At 39.0% G+C, this 25,390-nt stretch overlaps 1 protein-coding gene across 1 annotated transcript in view; it reads left to right on the forward strand.

Moving 5' to 3' along the window:
• PUS7 (pseudouridine synthase 7) overlaps window positions 1-25,390 on the forward strand; it is a 924,586-nt gene that overhangs the window by 255,883 nt on the left and 643,313 nt on the right. The window lies entirely within an intron of this gene.

The following is a 25,390-nucleotide window of genomic DNA, read 5'->3' on the forward strand; positions in this document are numbered from 1 at the left end:
TTTTAAGAACATTCAGTACTTCTAATATTGTTGGTTTACATTTTGATTTCCATTTTCTAGTAATTGTTTTTTTTTATTTTTTTTTGTAAAATGGAGTCAGGTTTTTGTCAGAATATTAAAAACTGAAAAAAAAGTTGATATGAGTTGCACAGACTATTGCATTGACCGTTGCTGATTTGCAGTATTTCAGACTCAGAAATGCAGCATTCTCTTTTTGTAGGCCTTTATTACCTTGAGAATCAATGTAGAATAATGTATCATTTCAGCATGAAATTTCCTTTTACCGTACAGAAACATACTTTGTCTTAGATCAGGAGGGTGGCTGGTATCTTGCTTATGAGGTGCTAGAAAGAAATGCCAGTATTAAAATGTGATGAAATATCATGTCTTCCAGTTGCTCTTTTCCACGAAATGTTGCAGTTTTTAAGACTTGTAGCAGAATCGTGGCATTGAGCAAGTGAGATTGTCTTCCCAGATTGCATCATCAGTGAGCAGCCTAGCCATTGGCATCCATTGGCCATTTTTGTCACTATGGTGTCAGATCAGGCTAGATTTTTAAATAATGCCAGAGGGCACATTAAATTAATTTCTGTATTTCTTAATTTCTAGCAGTTGCACTTAAGCAGTTTGTATATACTGTGCATGTATAAAATATATTTATATATGTATACGTATATAGTGTGCATATGTTTAGTGTTGTGCTTGATGACACTAGATTTAAGCTCTGAAATAATGGTATAATGCTGCATCATACAAAACATAGTACAGCATTCATGAAGAGAATCATCATGAAGCAACCCTTCAGGTAGATTCCTGTGTACTGTGCAGTTACTGGTCAGCTGAATCCCATGACTACAGGGTACAGTGCAGTACTGTCACAGCATCCTATAGTACAGTAGTAGATGATAACAGGGAACCTTAGTTTTACCTTGCAAGTCATTTGTGATAACTTGCTTTTGGAGTCTCTGTAGGGTTATTGTTAGACTGAAGAAAGCAGGTACATTTATCAATAGTAAACATGGTTGAATTTTAAGTATGTAGTATTTACACCCCAGTGTCGTATGTACTGTGACCTTTCATATATCATTGATTATGTATGGACTACATGAACAGAAGAACAACAGTGTAGCATATACATTGAAGAGATATTAATTTTTGACATTGAAATAAATAAAACTGCAAATATAGCCGTATTAAACTCAGTGTTTAGCTTTGATAAATGAGAATAAAAGGTAAATATGTCCAGTGACAGTGAAGGAGGAGTGGTAACGTTTTTAACATTCTTTTGCTGTTCCCCCATCCATAGGAGTGCAGATTTATGCCTGAGGCCCCTGTGGTGCAGCTTTATATGCCACCTCATCACCTCCCCAAGGGTGCAAATTCATACACAGGCAAAAAAGTGGTATGATTTTGGATTGTCTGTTGAGTTTTGTGGAATTATTTTGAAGGCTGTTAGGTTAAGAGGAATGGCAAAAATTATTCAAAGTTCAAAGTTATAAAGCTAATTAAAAAGAAAAGTTCTGAACCTAATGCCCTATATTACATGGTAATGCAGAATGCTAGTGGTTTGTAATACTCACATGGTGATGCAGAATGCTAGTGGTTTGTAATACTCACATGGTGATGTAGAATGCTAGTGGTTTGTAATACTCACCTGCTAGTGGTTTGTAATACTCACATGGTGATGTAGAATGCTAGTGGTTTGTAATACTCACCTGCTAGTGGTTTGTAATACTCACATGGTGATGTAGAATGCTAGTGGTTTGTAATACTCGCATGGTGATGCAGAATGCTAGTGGTTTGTAATGCCCACATGGTGATGTAGAATGCTAAGGGTTTGTAATACTCACATGGTGATGTAGAATGCTAGTGGTTTGTAATACTCACATGGTGATGCAGAATGTTAGTGGTTTGTAATACTCACATGGTGATGTAGAATGCTAGTGGTTTGTAATACTCGCATGGTGATGTAGAATGCTAGTGGTTTGTAATACTCGCATGGTGATGTAGAATGCTAGTGGTTTGTAGAATGCTAGTGGTTTGTAATACTCGCATGGTGATGTAGAATGCTAGTGGTTTGTAATACTCGCATGGTGATGTAGAATGCTAGTGGTTTGTAATACTCGCATGGTGATGTAGAATGCTAGTGGTTTGTAATACTCGCATGGTGATGTAGAATGCTAGTGGTTTGTAATACTCGCATGGTGATGTAGAATGCTAGTGGTTTGTAATACTCGCATGGTGATGTAGAATGCTAGTGGTTTGTAATACTCGCATGGTGATGTAGAATGCTAGTGGTTTGTAATACTCGCATGGTGATGTAGAATGCTAGTGGTTTGTAATACTCGCATGGTGATGTAGAATGCTAGTGGTTTGTAATACTCGCATGGTGATGTAGAATGCTAGTGGTTTGTAGAATGCTAGTGGTTTGTAATACTCGCATGGTGATGTAGAATGCTAGTGGTTTGTAATACTCGCATGGTGATGTAGAATGCTAGTGGTTTGTAATACTCGCATGGTGATGTAGAATGCTAGTGGTTTGTAATACTCGCATGGTGATGTAGAATGCTAGTGGTTTGTAATACTCACATGGTGATGTAGAATGCTAGTGGTTTGTAATACTCACATGGTGATATGCTAGTGGTTTGTAATACTCACATGATGATGTAGAATGCTAGTGGTTTGTAATACTCGCATGGTGATGTAGAATGCTAGTGGTTTGTAATACTCGCATGGTGATGTAGAATGCTAGTGGTTTGTAATACTCGCATGGTGATGTAGAATGCTAGTGGTTTGTAATACTCGCATGGTGATGTAGAATACTAGTGGTTTGTAATACTCACATGGTGATGTAGAATGCTAGTGGTTTGTAATACTCGGTACAAAACACGAATGAAAGTGAAAATGATAGTCTAGCACAAAGACGTGCATTTCCCAGAGTCTGTATGAAATGTCCCTGGGAGGAAAAATGTGAGGCTAAGTCTTGGGGTTAAAAACAGTAACAGCTGAGGCGTACTGTTTAATACTGACTACATTGTTAGTTGTGGGTAAAATATTGAGAATTTCCAAAATCAAACTCTCCTTTTGACAGGAATGTAAACTTTCAGTAAAATATTGAAAACATCATAATCCCTCTGTTGCATATTTGAAATAAATTAACTGTTTTGTATTTTTTGGTGGTTTGCAATATTTTGCATCAAAATGCTCCATCTAACAGTTACTCAGTGATTAAAATTTAGAAAACATTCCCTCTTACCACATGAGGTGATTTCACAAACAGTTGCTAAGTTATTGGTAATGGTGTAGAAAGAAGCATCTTTGATTATTTTAAATAACAGTTAAAAAGTTAATAATAGTGCCACGTGTGAAGTAAATAAGGTGGGACTCCTAAGTTAGACCATATGTTTAAAGAACCCTGACATTGTGTGAATGGTGTATGAAGAATTGTAAGATAACATTTCTAATGTGATACAGAGTACAAGCTCCAGAGAGAGAGAGGTAGAATTAGTGCAGAGCAGATGAGAACATTTTGCAGGGATAATGTATGGTGTGAAGGGCACATTATAAGGACAGAGGTGCATGACAGTTGTTTGATTTGACTCCATTTCACCAGATGTTTTATGTTTCAAAAGCTGCCTCTTCCCTCAAGACTGTTTGAAGGCTTCAGCCCTGGAGTAAATGTCATTTAGTTGGAGGAGGACCCCCCCCCCCAAAAAAAAAAAAAGGCAGTAGAATTAATGAGTTTGTGGGAGCTTTTATGGAGCAAACTGGAGCAAATTCTACATTAAAAAGAGACTACAAACAATAAAATAAAATATTGGCTTTCTTACCAGGAGTCCTCCAAAATGGATATATATTAGGAGAAAAGTATATTCTCTTCTTTCCTGCAGCTCAGTTATTTTTCTCTTCAGTTCTTACACCAAGCGCATGCATGACTTCTGCTGGCATATGCCATAATTTTTTTAGGCCAGACTATTTGAACACTCTTGGTCCATGTACCTCCCAGTTTGGCCTCATTGTTTTTTTTTTCTTCTGCTTGCCCAGTTTGGACTCTGATATTCATCATGGAAAACTTCTCGTGTTTGATGCTTAGCAGCTGTAAGCCGTTAAATTGCAAGAGCCAGAAAACACACTGTCATTTTTCTGTTCTGTCTTTATGAAAAGCATGTCAGGTACTGTCATAGATGTTGTCATTTCGTTATCATCATCATCAGATGCTGAAGGAAGAAATGACATCTCTACTTTACTTTCTTTTAAACTGGCATCATTTGAAAGTTCCCTGAGCAAGGATTGACAGCAAGGGTCCTGTGTGAGTGATAGTTTGACAATGAAAAGGATATGGGAGACAGATATTGTTAACACTCTTCTGAAGGCAAGTCATTTCCTAGAACTCTGTATGCTTATACCCCAGAAGTCCACATATCTGTTGTATCTGCTTACAGGAGGCCTACACACCTCAGTTGCCCCACTATATAAGCTTTAGTATTTATTTCCTTTTAGTGCCTCAGATCCCTTTCCTCAGGTAGTGCTAATGTATTCTTGACATTTGCTATTATGTAGTTCACCCAGTCATGAAATCCTGCATTTAACAGATTTATCTCAAAAAACAATATTTGTTTTACTGTATTAGGGTACCTTATGTCCCATATACCTTTCATAATTCTCTTATTGTCCTATCACTCACTTCACAATTTTCTATTTTGCATCATGTTTCCCATGTGAAAGCAGTGTCATACAACACATTAACTTGCAAAACCGCATAGCACAACTCCAGATCAAACAAAACGAAACAAAAAACTGCAAAAGGTAACTGAAAAATAAATCCAGGCGTGTATCCAGTCAAACAGTAGATAAATAGGAGATGAATTCAACCACAAGTTTTTAGCACTTTCATTCACTCGATTTAATACGTGAACTTCTTCAGAAAACAAACATAAGGGACTCTTGGCATCTTCTGGAGCAGTTAAGTAATTTAAATGTATCATTAGAGTGTACTGTTTTTGGTACGCTTGATGTCAAGTCTTTGTACACCTCTATAAACCAAGAAGAGGGGTTAGATTATCTTAGAGAATATTTGACTGAAAATACAGACTTTGTTAACACTAAAACTAACACCATTTGTAGCCTTATGGAACTTGTTCTTGACAATAATTTCTTTAGATTTGATAAAAACATCTATCAACAAATCTTAGGTGTAGCTATGGGGGCGAGGGTAGCACCAGCCTTTGCCAATTTGGTGATGGCAAATTGGGAGCTGAAATTCCTTGTAAAACATCAGAGTTATGATAAGGTACAATCTTACTTTAGATTTATTGACGATTTATTCATTTTGTGGACAGGCACGTATGAGGAATTTACAGATATGGTAAAAGATATGAATAACACCACTAATTGTTTAGAATTTAAAGTTAGTAGGTTCGGTGAAAACATTTCATATTTGGATGTGCAATTAAGTTTAGATAAGGAAAACAACACATTCAACAGTAGAATATTTAGGAAAGAAATATTTGCAAATCAATATTTACATAAGGAAAGTCTGCATCCACAACATATGAAGAAGGGAGTCGTCAAAGGTCAAATCATTCGTCTAAGTAGACTTACAACAGATGACAACACCTTTCTAAATGAAATCACATTTTTAAGATCATTGTTCCTCCACAGAGGATATGGTGTAGAATGGATAGAAAAGATAGAACAGGAAGTTATATCTTTAAGGCAAGGAATAGCTAAACCTATTCTTTTGTCTAAGGATATTTGTATAAGTTCTGTTTCAAAGAATTTGGAAGTCAAGAACAATTATTACATTTCATTTCCTTTACCCATAGTTAATGAAATGTGGTACATAAGGGACATTATAGAAAACAATTGGAAAGTTTTGTTGGGTAACAAGAAATTGGCTGCAAAAAATAGGTGTTATATCTAAATTTACATACTAAAAGGTGGTTAACATAAAGTCTATGTTAGAAGTTGACAGTAGTAAACATCATGATAGTACTAGAATAGTTAGCACTAAGAGGGGGTACTTACACTTGTAAAAACTGCAAACAATGTAGATTTATCAGCAATAGTTCCTTTGTGACTGTAAAGTCTTTGAATTATACTGTATGGGCTAAAGGATATTTTAATTGCAATACAGAATTTGTAGTGTATATTGCTTGTTGTGTGTCCTGTAATCATTACTACATAGGAAAAACCAAAAGGGCTTTGAAACGTAGGATTTATGGGCATAATTTAGCTATTAAAAATAAAGACAAGTTTAATTAATTGGCAAAACATGCTGCAGTATGTTCAGAATTCAAGAAATTTGAATTTTCAGTGTTAGAAAAAGTTAATGAAGTGGTGTTTGGAGGGGATTTAAATAATATTCTGGAATGCAAAGAAACACTATGGCAACTTTGTTTAGCCGCTGACAAGTTACCAGGACTCAAGGAGTCTATAAATTTTAAATGTTTTTTTTATTAAACAGGTAACCTTTGAGATAGATTAGAATATGTATATTACATGTATGTGGTTATTTGTATTTGAAGACGTGTATATACATATGCATTTTTTTAATTTTTAATAATTAATTTTCTAATTCATTATAGGATTAGTAAGTTGATATTCATTGCATTAGTTAAACTAGTAAGGAAAACATTTTAAGTGTCTGATGTCATTTCCTGTATTTTTAGTATATAAGGGAGCTTGGGTAAGAGTGCATGTTTGTTTTCTGAAGAAGTTCACGTATTAAATTGAGTGAATGAATGCGCTAAAAACTTGTGGTTGAATTCATCTCCTATTTATGTACTGTTTGACTGGATACACGCCTGGATTTATTTTTCACAACTCCAGATCAAGGACCAAATTCCTTGGGCATTATTAACGTATTCCAAGGTACTGTGGACTTAACCTCCATCTCATATATAATCCAGTATCTTATTCATAACTGGCTTTAGAAAAATTTCCAGTTATTCTGCTGAAAATGCCTGAAACACATATAGTAACAGAATTAACACAAACAAAGCACTGCTATAACTCTCTGGTCCAACACTAAACCTTTCATCCTCCATCTTTGGCAGAGTCATCTGCTGGACATTCCAGTTGTGGAAAGTATAATTTGTAGCACATTAAGGTGGCTCTACTCAGTGCCAGGAGTTTTAACAAAAATCCCTAAAGTTGTGTCTCTTCTCCAACCTGAACAAATTGAAACCATGTCTCTTTAATTACATATATAACAAAGTGGTGCAAGTAGTCCCTCTATTCTTGAGTTTAGTGCTTGTGTCTTCTTTAGACCTGCTGGCAGTTGTGGGGAGTGTCACTGTCAAGGATATCATCTCCTTGCCACTGTTTCCTTGGAATCCAAAAAATTAAGTCCTAGATGTCCATGTGACCCTAGAAAATATTATCTACCACTTAGGGAGTTGTAGAACACTGTATGTCCCACTGACCACAAATTTAAACCGCACTCTGTGGTGGGAAATCCTTTTGTCATAAAATGAATTTATATGAAATTACCTAATGCTTATAGGTGATCTCATTCTACCTACATTAGGAGTACTCTTAAGAAGGCTAGTAAAGAACTAAAGAGTACCATTAGAAAGCTAGATATGAACTTAAAATAGCCACTGAAACCAAAAATTACTACAAACTTTTAACTGTGTCTGTAAGTTAATAACCATCACCCAATTACTTTCAGAGCTAGTACAAAAATAGTACTGCCCACTCTGTCCCAAAGGAAATTGCCAATATCCTAGTTGACAATTTCAATGCAGTTTTTACTTGGCCAAGGTTGTGACACTGTACGTCATGTAGATATTGTTGGCAGTTTTATAAGTTGAGCATAAATCCACATGCTCTTCAGTTGATAGGTTCAGTGAGACAACCAGTTAGCTGTGTGCCACTTCTGAAAGCAGATAAAATTGCCACTACTGTGCAGAAGGGTTCATTGTTAAGCCCTCTCCTATTTGCCTTCTGTTTCTCAGAACTTCTAGCCAGCACCCCTGACCATTGTTTCTCTAAGTTTGCAGATAACTGTAAATTGGGTGGTATTCAGTACTCTGCTGCCTCTGTCTCTCATCTCATTTGCAAAAGGATCTCTTCTAGATGGAAAGAAGTCGAAATTCCACTTTAATCATCTTTTATAAAAATCATTGCATATGAAACCCCTTTTTGCTTGTAATTTGTCTAAATGTGTCACTCAAGTTGAGATACCTCAGAGAGTTTTCAACTACAAAGATTTGTCATTTATTTAGACAGACTAGCTTCCCTCTGTCTGTACTTGATCTCTCATAGACTTTCCCTGTGCTGATCTGTGTCTGGTCTTTTGACCCCTAAAAGAAATTATCCTTCTTAACCTCTTCTTCCTTTACAGAACAAATGATTCCTTAAATAACTGGTTAAAGGAGGAACTGAATCTCCAATAGGTAACTAATGTTGGCTTGGTGAGACATGTTGACGTGATAAATTCATATCCCAGCAGATATCCCCTCTGCCTGTGCAACAAACTTCCACTGCATGTCAAGCAGAGTAGCACCCTTTATACCTTCAAATCAAGACTAGATAACTACCTGGGAATCTTCAGTTTTCCTACAGTATATCTTGTGTTCTCATCTTGAGGGTTTGAGGAAGTTTTTTTGAGTATGGCTTTACTAGCTGGCTTGTGTTTTGTAGACTGATTATTTACTTATTCTGTAAGCTTTTCATATATCATATTTATAGACAAAATTCAGTGTACTCCTACCTGTATTCCAAATGTAATCCATCCATCCACAAATGCTTTTCCCATTTTTGCAGTATGGCTTTACTAGCTGGCTTGTAGTGTTTTGTAGACTGATTATTTACTTATTCTGTAAGCTTTTCATATATCATATTTATAGACAAAATCCAGTGTACTCTTACCTGTATTCCAAATGTAATCCATCCACAAATGCTTTTCCCATTTTTGCACACATAGGGTCAGAGTGTCACTTCAACGGTGACAATCATCTAGAGCCAAGGTTCACACCACTGGGTGGCTTGCTTCCATAAATAACCAAGCTTTCTCTGCAGTATTGCCAAAGTAATACATTTTATTTCCACCACTCACATTTTCATTGTTTTCAGCCCCTAACCCAACATTTTATCACATTTATCCACCATGTGAAGCAACTTGTCAGTGTCCTTCTTGAATGTATCAAATAAATCAATACTTCATCCTCAAATAGTGGTACTTTAAATTCCTCACCCAGCCGTATATCTCTTTCCATATGTAAAGTCCTCACGAATGCAGCCAAATATTCTTTGTATAATGCAAACAGCTATGGTGACAATGGACATCCCTGCTTTGTTCTTTATATTCTTAAGTGTACTGACATACTGCCATGCATATTGGTTGTGGTTTTCAGCTTATCCTATACTATTTTACATGTATTGGCTTCAGTTAAAGGCTGTCCCTGCTTCAAGATTCACTTCCACTGGAGGGTCCTTACCAGCAGCAAACGTAAATTGATCATGTTGTCAAATCTGGAATCGGCCTTGCTATTTTCTTTGCCAGTGGTGCTGTAAAAAAATAATCAGGAGTTGAGAATATTGGTCTGTATGGTGACAGAAGGCTTTGATCTTTTGCTATTTGGGGGAATCATTGTTACCACAGCTACAGTAGAAAATTAAATAATTGTGCCAATTATTTTAGTTCTTGTAACTGCAAACTGCAGTACTGAGTTAGCAAGCCATCACCTTTCTCCAAGCCTGTTCCATAAATATTTCACCTAATTCTAATGCAGTAAATTTTGTCAAGCTTTCCTCCTGTTCTCTGTAAGCATTTTCTGCCATCATTACTGGATCTGTACCAGTACTCCCATCATTCTCATGCTTTGTGCATACTGTCACCAATCGCACACTATGATACCTTAGCCAAAATGCCAGTGTTTTTGTTTAATGCATAGAATGCTAAAAATATTTATTCCTTGATGCCGGTTTGAAAGAACTCTTAAATTTTATTTAAAAGCTTTTCTAGATTATATGTTGCTCTTTCCTTGTTTTCAGTAATTATGTCATCACCCATCCCTCTACTCATGCATTTACCGTGGTTTCTCTTCTAGGTAATTCAAATTTACCCTTATATTTCCTAATCATCTGTGCAGTATGGAGTCCTGTCAAAGCAGAAAGTAAGAATTAAAAAGTCTGTAAGCTACTCATTATGGATTTGGACAGCAAAATACAATTTCTAAAAATGTTTTTGATCTACCAGGACAGTCTATTTCTATACCCCAGAGGTTGAACTATGGCAAACTGTTGACAGAGAGCTTAAAAAGTTCTTCTAGGGTGGTAAAAAGTTCAGGATAAAATGGGAGAACTAACGCTAACTGGAGATAAGCAAATCATTTGCCTTAATGGAAATAATTGGTAGAAGAGGCAAGTAAGGTTTTGGGTTACAGTTAGAAAAAGAGCTTATGAATAAACATGCAAATCATTATATTGTATACCACATATCTGACGTCTAAATTGGTAAAAGCTTGGAGAACATAAGTAGTACCAGTAGAGATGGGTCTTAACACCTCAGTCAGGTGAACAGTACTGGTGCCCAGTGCTAATTGCTGTAAGCTAGATAAGAAATCAATATATTGGGAACAGTTACATAATGCAGAGACAGCAGTAGAATGGAATGAAGCTAGAGAATTGTGTAGTTTTACAGCTGAAGACAGTCTGCTACAGATAGGTCTGTTAGCAGAACACAGGAAAATGGAAAGAGAAGTAAGAACTGTGGTAGGAATGCCAGACCTGGTAAAGTTTATAATGAAATCAAGGACCAAAGAAGTGAGCATGAAGGGCATTATTAGTAGGGGGTATAAAGTATTCTACAACAGTTACCAGAGACAAGTAGAGAATATAAAAATAAAAAATAATGAGGATAAAAGAGGCACAATGATTCGGAGAAACAGGAAATAATGGCAAAAGATTTGTGAGGCTACTAGATGTGCAATTATGCCTAGACATTTTAGAATTGTTGGCCTTAAATGCCTCCATAGTATGTTCTCTGTTGTATCATGTATGTATTGGAGATGTGAAATGGAAGATAATGGTAATTGGAAAGGTATATTTGGGAGTGTTTAAAACTAGATATCTTCAAAGAGGTATAGGAAGTAGTAACTAAATTGGGAGCCCCAAATTCTGAATAAACGTCTGTTCCTCCTTAACATGGGATGTAGAGCTGGAAAATTTATTGATACATTTAGTTGCCAAAGAAAGTATTGCAATGAAGTAGAAAACCAAGGGAGGTGTTTGTGATCACTGAAACTTTGAATTGTATGTTAAGAAAAGCAAAATTACGGGCTATAAAAAGAAAAAAACTGTAAATACTTCATTAATAAATGGAATATATGGGACTATATTGTGGACTCATTATGTTGACTTTTCAAATTCAGACCCTTAGACTATGTGGCACAAGTTAATATTTGAATGGATAAAAAAATGCTGTGTTAAAAAAAATTAGTCTTATTTATTTGACATTTGTTTACTGGGAAAGTCTGACTGAGTATGAGCCCATTTTCAGCGGAGGCCTGGGGAGAAAAGCTCCACAGTACACATTAAACAGAATTTAAAAAAAATTGAACAGTGGTTACAAATATTAAGACAATAACAAAGTAGTACAATTTGTGACTACAATAAAAGAAAATAAAGAAAATGTAAGGCAAGCAATAAAGTTGACCATATATTATATACATGATAGAAGAGAGTTCCTAATATGCATGTTACATAATGATGCATGAAAAATATGTAATAGGTTGTAAAAGCCATATGCTCTTTCTGGCAGGAGAACTAGGTAGTAAATTTCGGTCATAAATTCTAGATTACTGTAGATAAATGTTAGTGTAAAAATATAAAGAAAGGACATTAGAAGGTTAAGGAATTAGAGTGGTGAGGCTAGAGAGTAGGTAATGTAGGAAGGGAAGTAGGATATATCAAGAGAAAGTTTATAAAGAGTGGGGAGAAAGGAATAGAAAAGAGGGTACTTGCGTATTATCGCAACCACATTTTCGCACTAATGCTGGTTGCTTCTCCTTGTGTCAGCTGGGACCAATGAAGTATGAAAAAAACTCAGAGACATGTTTTCTGTAATGTGTTCTGATTTTCAGGAAGGTTTCTCACTGAAACGGCTGAAGAAATAAGGTTTGAGAAACAGGTTTCCCCATTTACTGCCAGCATCTCATGATGTCAGTTAAGCAAGTCCCCCATTCCATTTAAAACGCGTTCCTTCTTCACAGCCTTTGCCCTGAGAACGGAAAGCCATCAGAAAAGAGAAGCAAAGCAGTACCCTGTCTAACTTCTTACAAAGTAATCGGGAAGGGTAGACTGTTAAAATACTCTTTTGTGGGATCTTGGTGGTGGGTTTGTAGAAACGATTAAGGGTTTTCAAATGTGAGGATTTGTGCCTAGCGTGCTCTAAAGCAGCTAATCCATTGGAAGTGTGTGTGTGTGTGTGTGTGTGTGTGTGTGTGTGTGTGTGTGTGTGTGTGTGTGTGTGTGTGTGTGTGTGTGTGTGTGTGTGTCTAAACATCGTACGCTATAACTTGCCCACACTCCTTTCCGGCCAACGTACGTATATACCCGCAGCCACTGTGATGATCACTGAATTCAATGCTTGACGTCTTTCAAGCACGCTAGCATAAATCCTCAAATTTGAACCCTTAAACATTTTACAAACCCACCACCAACATCCCAGAAGAGTTTTTAACAGTCTACCCTTCCTGATTACACTCCCTTTTTGTTGTTTGAATAAAAGACAAGAAAGTCCAGCACATCGGAAAATGTGGTTGCGATAATACGTAAGTACCGAAAAGAGTACTAAGATGGCAAGGAGCATGGGCAGATCCAATTATTGGTTAGATGTTCTTTCAGTGTAGACTTAAAGGAATAGTATTGGGGTGCAAATCTGATTGCTTCAGGAATGTTATTTCATGATGTGGCAACACAGTGAGAGTACAGACTAACCCAATTAGTAGATACTTGTGAGAGAAGGGTAGGTCACGAGATGGAACATAGTGTTGAAGTAGTAATGATGTCATTTGTGAAAATGAGGAGATGTACAGTTTTCTGTGAGTTAATGTTAGTTGATTAAAGGTGAGAAGGTGGGGTAGTTCGAACGAATTTAGGGATTTCGGAACAGAACAATGGTGAGAGTAGTGGGCCTGCCCTGTGGCAAATTTAGCTATGTTATTATAACACTAAGTTTTGCTTTGAGGGAAGAGTGAAGATTGGTTAGAATTGGTGACTCATACAGAAGGGGAGGGTAAGAGATAAGTGGTGGCAAGGGCTACTCTTGCGGAGTTGGAGATTAATTACTTAGCCCTATATGTCATCCCCAATTTTTGATAAGTTTTTTTTTTTCTTTTTATGTTGTTGCTGATATGTAGGCCAAACTTAAGATTGTTGTCAATAGTTACACCTAACAGTTTTGTATGTGAAACCACATCAATTGAAGTATTGTTCAGAGAGCACTAGCAAAGTTAGAGGTATCTGGAGAAAATTGTTTTGGTAAAATAGTAGAAGTGTAGTTTTTTTTTTGTTTGGTTAATTGGTAAATGGTTATTAGTGAGCCAAGACTCAATGGAATTGAATGCTTCTTGAGTTAACAAGGTAGATGAGAGAGAGAGAGTCCTGGCAGAGCAGATTAATGTAGAGTCATCAGCATATTGAGTTAGGGTGGCTTGTTTGGTGGCAGTATTAAAATGGTTAATAAAAATATTGAAGAGAAGTGGACCCTAGTATTCAGCCGTGGGGTCCCCCAGCTGTAACAGGTAAATAAGGAGAGAAGTTAGAGTTCCTTTTGACAGATTGGTTCACTAGCTGTCTCTCTAACAGATATCATTGTAAGGATGTTTTGGTTAAGCCCAGAAGAGATAGTTGGGGTAAGAGTTGGGGATGGAAGACAGTGTCAAAGGCTTTGGATAGATCTATGAACAGAGAAGAGACAGTTTCCTGAGTCACAAGCTTTGTCGACAGTGAGAGTCAAGGATAGCAGAGTAGTGATAGTGCTGTGTGCTGGTCTGAATCATGTTGGGTGGGAGAGAGAAGATTATTGTCAAGCAGGTATTGAAGAAGATGTGTATGAGTATATTTTTCTACAATTTTTGATAGTGGGGAAAGAATAACAATGGGCATATAGTTAGAAATTTCTGTGAAGGTGCCACCTTTGTGGAGAGGAATGATGGGGGGACATAAGACTCCATGATGGATCTGTTAATGAGTATTGAGACTAGGTAGGCATTTGAGTCAGCAGGCATTTTTAGGAATTCGTTAGGAAGATTTCCTACAGAGGGGGAACATGGCTTGAGATTGCACAGGAGGGATTTGATGAAGGAAGTAGGAACTGGTTGAAGGAAAAATGTGGAGTGACAGGTAATATGAGGCTGAGAGAGAGGGTAGAGGGAGATGGAGGGAATTTTATTAGTGATGGAAGTTATGTTATCTATGAAGTAAGAGTTAAACTGAGTTGCTGTGTCAGGGGAGGTACTGTCACAGGAGGGTTGGGGGAGGTCTGACTTCCTGGGTTTAGGATTTTTTTGATAGTGTGCCAGAAGGATTTTGGACTGGATTGGTGCTGATTTTGTGACTTTGCATAGAATTGTTTTCTGTCTAAATTAACCTGTTTCTTTACAAGGTTACTCAGTGCTTTGAAATGCTGTAAATTATTGTGAGCCTTATGTTTTAGGTAAGTTGTCCAAGGCTAGTCTCTTTTTGCAGGAGTGATCTGGTATAGACAGAAAGCTAGGTAGTATAACTGGTTTTGAATCTTTTCCTTCTGATGGGAGCTAAACTGTCTAATGTGTTTAGGAATGTAAAATTAAATTGTTCACCTGTATCTTGTAGTGTTAAGTATTTAAGGAAAGACCGATCGATGGAGTTTCGTAAATTTGTAAAGGCCTACTGGTCAAAGTTGGATAGGTTTCGTACTGTCTTGTAGGCATGTTGTCTACATGAATGTGAAGTAAGTCTAGTTGTACAGATGGGGTGCTGATCACCAACAGAGGCTGGAAGTGTTTTGGATTGAGAGAAATTATTAGGATGGGAGACCAAAATCCATTCAATTATTGAGCCATTTTGGTTTGCGGAACTGGTAAAGGTTTGGTGAGTAATTAATTGAGAAAATCCAAATAGGTTTATGCAATCTGTAGGAAACTGTAAGTTAAGTTTCTGCCAGTCCGTGTCGACATCACCTAATATTACTGTTTCCAGAGAAATATTTGTTGATACCTAAGATAGGATACTTTCCAGAGTTAAGGTATTGCCAAGTGGTACGTATAAAGCTGTAATGCAGAGACTTTTATTATTGTTTAAGGTAGGTGATCAGTAGTTTAGCTTTGTCAAAGGAGGGTATGGATTGGTTGTGAGGGGTTAAGGAAGTAAATGCAGGATACATTACTGCAGCTCCGCCTCCTTTTCTTTTAAGTCTGTCAGCTCTGAACATATTAAAGCCTACAAGAAGTGCTTTGGTATCCTCTGTGTGCTTTAAGCCAGGTTTCAGTGATTACTAGTATGTGAAGAGATTTTGCAGTCACTCAAGCATGCAATTCAGAAATTTCGTTGCACATGCTGTGTGTATTTACTGAGATAAATTTAAGCATCTTTTGTGTACCTGGAATATGGGTTGAAGATGTGGATTGTGAAATGTTGGGACCAGGGTTAGTGTGGATGTCACTGCAGAGCTGGAGGAATTTCAAGATTGTATAGTAAAGAAAGGATTTTATTTTGGTTAAGTTGTCAGTAAGTCTAATATTAAACAGGTGTAGCCATGTCTGAAACAGTTTGGGTTTAAAGAAGAATATATTGTCTGTGTAAAAGAGATGAGCAGTGATGGGTAGCGAGTAGTGATTTGTGTTGTTGGTGTAAGAGGTAGTGTCTTGGAGAGCTTAGAATAGGTTGGATAGGAACCAGATATGATAGTGAAGAGAGAGAGAAGAGCATTAGTGATAGGAGAGTAAGGGGAATCATTTTAGATTAAGGATTATTAGAGAGTTAATCAGATAAACTACTTAAATGGATAATTTGAGGAGAGTAATAAAGTTTGAAGAAATAAAGAAAGGGGAGTAGTATGTAGATAGGGTGCTAGTGTGATATTAAATGGAGTATGTTGAGAGATGGACTGTATGGATGAGGAGGGTGAAGCTAACAGAGGAAGGGGTTGATGGGGTGGAGCTGGCAGAGGAAGGGGTGTGGTGTGGTCTGGATAGGTTTAAATGTAGAGGTAGTGGGGGCAGGAGAGATTCGTGGACAGGGTAGGGGAGCGAAGTGAGCCCGGAGGGTGAACAAAACAAAGTGAGCTCGGAGGGTGAACGGAGCGGGATGACACCGCAGAGAACAAGAACCATCAGGTAAGTGCTCAGAAAAGAATGGTCACTGAGGCTCCAGCAAATCTATTTAAGATGCTTTCAATAAACTTCATAAGTAATTGTATTTTGTATCATCTTGCAAAAAAAAAAAAAAAAAGGAAAAGTAACTGTAACCTTTCATTTCTACATACTTGTCCCACCTTAAGGTTCTGTCCTCATATACCCACATGCAGAATTTACCCTCTTGTAGATTAGTAACATGTTTTTCACTAACTCCTTTGTTATATGTAAGTTTCCAAAAACAACTCTAGTATTTTACTTGCATTTAGTTATCCAACTGGGACTTAAAAATGTACCTAACAAATGTGTTATACATTAGTGGTCTGTTTGTCCTAATACAGGTTTCTCTAATTTTTCCATTGTGCATTCTAAATAATTCTCCCTTACATATATTTATACAACAGCCACTGTATAAATATGTTATCCTCCTTCATTCACATGTATATTTATTAGTCTTGTTAAAACATGCCACACTCATTGACTGCTATGATATCAAAACTTACATCGTATAATTGTATCCAAGTCAACAAATCACCATGGAGACTATCTCTACTCTTTGTGCATGGGAAAACTGTATAACTCTCTCTTTCAGAATCGCATCACAGGTTTTTTTACTAAAGCTAAGGAAAGACCTTAATGAGTACCTGGAATTATGTATGCACTAAATACTGACTTAAATGCAAAATGATCTTTGAAGTCAATTCCATTGCATTTCCACTATATTTAACAGAAGCTGTAACGCTGCAGTGCTCCTTTCTGTGTCTCCCCCTAATATGTTACCTCTACTTGCAGTGCCTACTACATGCTTGTTAACCAACTGTCAGTGTGAACATCCACCAGAGTATCAACTCCTAATCCTATATGTATATAGTCTATATATAATGCTTCCTGCACAAGGTGTTTTATAAAGCTTTAATGTGCGTATTTTTGTCTGCTATGTGAATTTTCAATTTTGTTTTTCCTTGTCATTTTATAATGTGACATGCTTTTGTTAACTATATGTTGTATTGTAACACTGCCTTGTTAATGGATGTATGAATGAAGTCTCTCGTCCTGGGACTGCACTAAAAAGGTTCTTGTATTTAAGTTAGATATTCCCAGTTAACAGATGTCAGTTAATCAGTGAATCATTCAGTAAGTCAAGTTCTCTTCAGTAATAATTATTCTTTCAAACCACAGTGGAAGTACAGATAAACAGTCTCCTTTGTTCAGTTTAAAGTTCTTCATTTTCTGTTGCTCCTGAGCTTGTATTGTCACCATTTTGAAAATCATAAATTAATTCATAGCAGAAGCATGCATAGGAAGTTTTTTAATGTTAGAAGTCACCTCTTCTGTATTTGTAAATCTTGACCTAATACCCTTCCCAGTAAAATTTCAATACCACAGGCAAAATCAGTCTATATTTTCAGTGTGCGCCACTTTCCCAAATGACACTGTCACAAATTTTGTTTTGTGCAACTTAATTTATCTCAATAATAAGACTATTTTGTTTCAGTTAGTAAAACTTTGTATATTCAAGAGTCATGGAGAAATATGGGGAGACAGTTCTGTGAAGACTGTGTCCACTTTGGAAACATACTTTCAGCTTTCATTCTGAGGAGTTCTGCCGTACCTTTTAGCTTCTGTTAGGTGACAGTTGAGCAGCAGCATCCAAAAGTAAAGTTCTGTCAGTAGAATAATTAGTTATGTGGCTCCAGCCCTTTTAAAAGCTTTATTACCTCAGACTGGACAACCAGTGTTCATAGGTTCATAGGTTTATACTAGGCTATCTGCCCTAGGGCATTTATAAGCCTAGCCAGAGTGTGTGTGGCTTTCACCACCCCTTAGGATGAGAATACTGTACCCATTAGTTTGCTGTGACTCTGTCCAGCAGTGACACAGAGATGATTCCCGGGGTAAACCTACGATCTCCCATCCACTCGTCAAGATTTCTCTTGAACAGAGTCAGTGAGGGGCTCTGCCTCACATGGACTGGGATTCTGTTCCATAGTGTAGGGAGTCTCTGGGTGATTAATCTGTCCCTCCAGCACGTCCTATTTATATCCGTGTTGAGGTTTAAGTCTCTTGCTCTCGTGGCTCTGGTGGATTTGGATTTTTTGAGGTGGAGCATGTCCATTAATTCCGGGTTGGACATGGCCTTGTATGTCAGGCACAGATCACCTCTGAGCAGGCGGTATGCGACTGAATAGAGCTGGAGTTTCTTCAGTCGGGCATCGTATGACATATGTTTGAGCCCCTTTATCCTTTTGGTGAGGAACTTTTGGGGTCTTTCCAACTGCTGCAGGTGTCGGGTAAGGTACATTCCGAATGGGGCATTGTACTCAATCATTGGTCTGATAAGTGAAGAGTACAGGGGTACAATGAACTCTCCTGATCTGGATGTGAATCCCTTCATGATCAGGTGGGCAATGTAGAAGGTCTTCCTAACCACTTTGGCAATGTGAGTGTCAAAAGAGAGGTTACTGTCAACTTGGGTCCCCAGGTCCCTGATAACTTCTTCCGTGTTTAATGGATTACCACCTATGTGGTAATTAAGGGTTACCTTGTTTTTCCCAAAGGGTATGACTATACATTTTTTGGCATTTAGCTTAAGGCCATGGCTCTGGCACCAGTTATCCATTTCTATGAGACCTCTCTGGAGGATGTCTGTGTCTGATGGAGTGTCAATTATGGTGCCCAGTTTGCAGTCATCTGCAAATTTTGTCAGCCACAATCCCCTATGTTTGCCTGCACTTCAGAAAAATAAATGCCGAACAAGAGGGGGCCCAGGACTGAGCCCTGTGGGACACCGCTTGTGACCGGCTTAGAGTCTGACATGGCACCAGCAACTCTAACCCTGTGTGTTGTGTCCTTGAGCCAGTTTGCAACCCATCTTGTGACATATGGGTTTACATCTAAGCTGGTGAGCTTTTCTATGATGCCCGAGTGGGGTATTGTGTCAAACGCTTTTGCTAGGTCAAGGTAGGCTGTGTGAACTGCCGTACCCTCATCAATGACCTTAGTGACTGTTTCAAAAAAGTCGACCAAGTTCAAGAGGCAGGATCTGCCCTTGACAAAGCCAAATTGGGTAGGATCCAGTGTCTGTAGGTCCCCAATGTCTTTATTTATGAGTTCCATTATGATCCTCTCCATAGCTTTGCAGACAAGGCTCGTCAAGCTTATGGGGCGGTAATTTCCAGGGTCCGTAGAAGCACCGCCTTTGTGGAGTGGGACCACAGTTGCCGTACGCCATTCTTTGGGTACGTATCCTGTAGTAAGGCTAAGATAAAACAGCAGCCTTATGTGTGGGTTTAGTTCCTCATTGAGTTCGTGTAGCACACAGCCGGGGACACCGTCCGGTCCCATTGATCCTGTGTTTTTTGCTTTAGAGAGAGCAGCTCTCACCTGGGCATCTGAGATGTTTGGGAGGCTAGACTCTGGTGGGATAGATATTTCTCCTTTTGGGAGAGAGGGAGGGGAGAAATTTGCACTGAACCTGTCTGCCAGTATGTTGGCAATGTCTGTGGGTTCAGTGATTTTTTTTATCATTTTGGACTAATTCTGAACATATCCGGGAGTTTCCACCCAGAGATGTCATTGGCTTCATCCCTGCATCTTGTTTGCAGTACTGCAGTAAGCATAGTGCAAATTAAGTTATTCAAAGTTGTAAGAACGTTTTTGTGTGTGTCTGCGCATGTATGTACATATGTTGTATGCACACATTTTATATGTACTATACATTTTGATTTGTATGTATTAATTTAACGACTTTTTCCACTTTACCTGCATCATCCATTTGCTAGAACCTAAAAAGCAGCAAGTTCTTCAGTCTAACACAGTACACTTAAATGCAACATAACCAAACCAAAACACTATCTCATTCTGAAAACAGAATTACAGTAAACATTATATTTAAAAAAAACTTTTAAGGACATAGTAGTCTGCAACAACCATGGATATAAAACAAAGCTGTTACTAAAGAGTAGCACAAACTAATAGTACCCACCAGCATGTGAGAACGAACAGACTTCCTTCAATGCTGCTGTAGGTCTCTTGGCAGCCTCACTGACCAGTTTTCATCTTGTCTTTTCATCAAGTTTAGAGGGTTAACAATACAGACTCTACATGGTGCCCTATAGGGGGAAGGGTTGTACAGACCAACTGCTTTGGGCATCTACTGTGGTGCGCAGTATCCTCAAGATAGGAGAACACAGATCACAGACTGCACACAGTGGCAAGGCTAGCCACTCAGCGGTGTAAAATATGGCTCTAGGTGATTTGGTCATGTTGGCTAATGTCGCCAAAAATGGGCATGGGTAGTTACTGGTGCTAAGTGGGTTGATGACCCTGCCTACTCTGACCCATGCCAGGGACCCATGCTAACAGTGGGAGGGATATATGTGCCCCTATTGGCCAGTGTGTGCCCGCCATAAAAGCCCAGCAGCCCTGGGTCAGTAAGCTACTGGCTGGCCGTGTGTAGTTGCCCAGCCTGGTTTACCTGGGATAACTCTGTTGAGCGAACCTGCCAAACATGAACTGAGAATTGCTACGCTTAATGTAGGTTCACTGACAGGATGCAGCTTTGAAGTGTATGGCATGATGATATGGAGGAAGTTGGACATCCTATGTATTGTCCAGGAGACGAGGAAGTTGGACATCCTATGTATTGTCCAGGAGACGAGATGGAAGGGCAGTGCAGCAAAGCCACTTGGCTTGGGATCCACAGTCTACTACTCAGGTGGAGGGCAGGCTAGAAATGGTGCAGGAATTGTGTTGAGAGAGAGGTTTCAGAAGGCAGTAAGGGATATCATCAGAATTAATGACAGACTCATGGCAGTCAGACTCCAGTGTAGTGATAGGGCAGTATTCATATGTCCCTCAACAGGGTTGTGATAGTGAGGAAAAGAGTGCATTCAGACAGCAGTTACAGCACCTACTAGATAAAACAGGACAACATGAAATGGTGCTGATAATGGGTGACTTGAATGCACATATTGGGACAGACAGAACAGGATACGAGGACTGCCTGGGTCCACATGGATGGGGCAACAGGAATAAAGAAGGAGAAGGCATTCTAGACTTCTGTCTGGCAAATGGCTTGATAATAGCCAACACATGGTTCAGAAAGAGAGAGAGTCACAAGATGACGTACAGGAGTAGTCAACATGCAACTCGGGTAGACTTCCTTCAAGTAAGGAAAAGGCACTGTGGCAGAATCCAGGATTGCAAAGTCATCGCCAGTGAAAGTCTGCCCACAGCATAAACCACTAGTTGCCACAATCTACTGCAAGCAGTGGTCATAGGAGGCTCTAAGGTCAACAGAGACCAGGCTGAAGACCAGGAAGTTGACTGGAGAGAAAGTGCAACAGTTCAAGGAATTACTCTGGGCTCTAGCACCCCTAGAAGAGGAGGAAGTAGGTGGAATTGAAGAAGAATGGTAGTGCCTAAAAACAGCATGTGTTAGGACTACAGAAAAGATATGTGGATGAGCCAGTTATGGAAATAAGATACATAAGGCAAGATGGTGGTGGAATGCAGAAGTCCAGGAAGTCATGAAAAGAAAAAAGAAGTACAGGAAGAAGTGGCAGATGGAAAAAACTGACCAGGCTGGGAAGGACTACTGGTTGGCTAACAAAGAAGCTAAGAAAGAAGTTGCAGTAGCAAAGAATAGGACATCGGAGACACTATACCAACTTCTGGAAAGTGACTCAGTAAGGGGCACAGAGAAACTATATCAGGTTGCAAGGCAAAGACAGAAAGATAAAGAAGATAATCGGACACCCTTCATAAGGGATGCCAGCAACAACGTGCTCATCAGCCCAGAGAACATCAAAGGCAGATGGAAGGAGTATTTCCTGCAGCTTCTGAATGAAGAAAACCCCACAGAAGCTGTACTGCCCCAGAAACAACCTACGATGAGAGAATAAGAGGAGCCCACCTTAGAAGAAGTAAGAACAGCACTAAGGAAGATGAAGTCAAGGAAAGCAGCAGGCTCAGATGAGGTCACAGCAGATATGATAAAGATGCTGGGTGAGATAGGGGAGAAATGGCTCCTTGAGGGTACTAATAGCAGTGTGGAGAGAAAGGCGTATCTCAAATGACTGGAGAATAAGCATACTCATGCCAGTGTGCAAGAACTACGGGGACGTCCACAACTGTGGGCAGTACAGAGGCATCAAACTCCTATCACATTGCATGAAAGTTCTGGAGAGGGTGACTGATAAATGGATATGCAGAGTAGTAGAATGTAAGATGGGAGATGAGCAGTTTGGATTCATATCAGGATGCAGCACCACTGACCCGATGTTTGCATTGAGACAGATACTTCAGAAGAAGCTAGAGATGAGGAGAGAGTCCAACTGGGCATTCCTAGACTTGGAGAAAGCATACAACAAGGTCTCAAGAAAGCTGATCTAGGTAGTACTGCGGTGGTTTGAAGTCCCAGAAACATTGGTAAAATTAGTTCAGGCTATGTACAAGGACTCAATGACTCAAGTATGGACAGTGTTCAGCCTCACAGAGGGGTTCCCAGTGGGTGTGGGTATACATTGGGGTTCAGCTCTGAGCCCACTGGTGTTCATACTAGTGATGGACTACATTAGCAAACAGGTTGGAGGGGATGGATCAACAAAGCTGGTGTATGCAGACGATGTGGCAGTACAGGCAGACTCTGAGCTAGAGCTTCAGCAAAGGATAGGTGAATGCAATGCAAATTTGAAGGGACATGGGATGAAACTAAGCGCAGATAAGATGGTGGTAATGGCAGCAAATTGGGGAAATCAGAAGAAGCTGAGAATAGAGATAGAAGGGAAGATAGTGGAACAGGTAAACAGTAGGTAAGATAGTGGAACAGGTAAACAGTATCTGGGAGGAGTAGTTGAGGAGAAGGGTAATCTGAATGAAGCGGTCAAAGCTAGAATCAGAGTGGCTGCAGCCAACTGGCATAGAGTATCAGGTGTAGTCTATGACAGAAGAATGCCAAAGAAGCTGAAAAGTAAGGTAGTGCAACCACTACTACTACTGTATGGTACAGAAAACTGGGCAGTAAAGGCAGAACAGTTAAAGAAGCTAGAGGTGATGGAAATGAAGTGCATGAGAAAGGTGATAGGATGCACACTGTGGAACAGACGAAGAAATGAGGACATAAGAGCAGAGGCCAAAGTAGCACCAGTTGCAGAAAAGATCAAAGAGAACAGATTACTGTGGTTTGGGCACATGTAGGAAAGCAGAAGACAATCTGTTGAGGAAGATTTGGGACATGCAGGAAGAAGGTAAGAGGAAGCGAGGACGTCCAGCAAAGAGGTGGATGGATTGTGTGAAAGAAGATTTGCGAGAGGCATGCATGAGTGTTGAAGAAGGCAGGAGTGTGGCACTGAATCGAAAGAGTTATCGACAGTTAACACGATACCCCAACCTCATGTAGAAAATGGGAAAGGGGGGGGGGGGGCTGATGATGATGATGTCCAGTTCTTTGCAATGTCACTGTTGTCCCATATTTTCTCCACTTTTTGATGACTGTCTTCACTGTGTTCCATGGTGTATCCAGTGCTGTGGAAATTTTTTTGTAGCTTTCTCCTAACTGATGCCTTTCAACAATGAGATCCCTGTGATGCTTTGTATGGTCTCTGCGAACCCTAGCTTTAGCTTTAACAGGCAACTGAGTAAATGTCAGGAAAATCCTACTAGGACAGCTAAACTTTATTTGGGGTTAATCAGAGTCACTTTAATTGATGGCAGGTGTGTACCCAAGAAGACTGAATGCTGTTATTAAATCAAAAGGTGCTTCAACAAGGTATTAAAGGGTGTGCACACTTGTGCAACCAGCTTATTGTACGTTTTTTTTTATTTTTTATATTTTTCCCCTAACAGATTTGTTTTTCAATTGAATTGTACAGGTTATAGCTCACATTGAAGGTGGGACGAGTTTTGAAATGATGTATTGTGGTCTCATTTTTTTATGTATCACAAAAAGCTGGCATTTTAACATGAGTGTGTACACTTTTTATATCCACTGTAGGTTTGCAGGTAAGTACTAGGCTAACTGCCCATTGAGGCCACTTCAGGTCTACCTAGTTTCCAGTTTTTTGATCAAATTAACCTATCTCTTTTGGTTAGAGATTGGCCATACCCATCCCATGGTCAATATATATTACCTGTAATGAGCATAACTGGAATCGTACTATACATAATTTGAGGGGACCCATGCATGGGATAAAGCATTTAGGAGCTGCCTCTGCCCATCAGTAGCACAGGGGACAGTCCTAGGGTACATTTTCTGTTTCTCATCCATAGATTTAAGTTGCTGTTGGATGTGGGCAGGAACTTTGTTTTATGTGGTTGGGGAGTCTGTTCCAGAACAGCATCATTCTCTGTGAGATATACCTGTCCCTCCAAACTGTTTTGTTGATGCTGAAGAGGTTTAGATAAACTGAGTATTTCTGATGACATTTTATTTCCTAATGTGCAGTAAATCTATCAGTATTGGATCAGAGGATGCCTTGTATGCCAGACACAAGTCACCTCTTAGCAGTCTGTGGAATACCAAGTATAGTGACAGGGCTTTGAGTTGGTTCATACAGGACATGTGTAGGCCTTATATCCTTTCAGTAAGGTATCTCTGTGGATATTCCAGTTGCATTTGTCTGGACAGATGCATGCCAAAGGTGACATTATACTCTAAGATTTGCCTGATGAGGGCTGGGTGGGGGGGTGACGATGATATAGACACAGTCCCTTTGTTTTTATAAGCTGTGCAATATAGGAGGACTTTCTTACAACGATGGATACATTTTGGTCAGAATTGGATAATTTTCCACATAAGTTTCCAAATCCCAAACAACTGGGTCAACTCATACGGGGATATTGTCAGTGTGGTAGTTCCCTGGCTTACCGAAGGATATAGTAATACATTTTTTAGCTTTTAGTTTCAGTCCATGATTTTGGCACCAGTTATTTAGGACAAACCTTCCTGCAGGATATTTAAGTAATTTGGGGATTCAATGACTGCTCATAGCTGTAGTCATATGCAAACTTAGTCGGCCAGAGCCCTTTGGTATTGGCTTTTA

Source organism: Protopterus annectens, chromosome 11.part0, assembly GCF_019279795.1.
Source record: "Protopterus annectens isolate FY-2018-M chromosome 11.part0, PAN1.0, whole genome shotgun sequence".
NCBI classification, from domain to species: Eukaryota; Metazoa; Chordata; order Ceratodontiformes; family Protopteridae; genus Protopterus; species Protopterus annectens.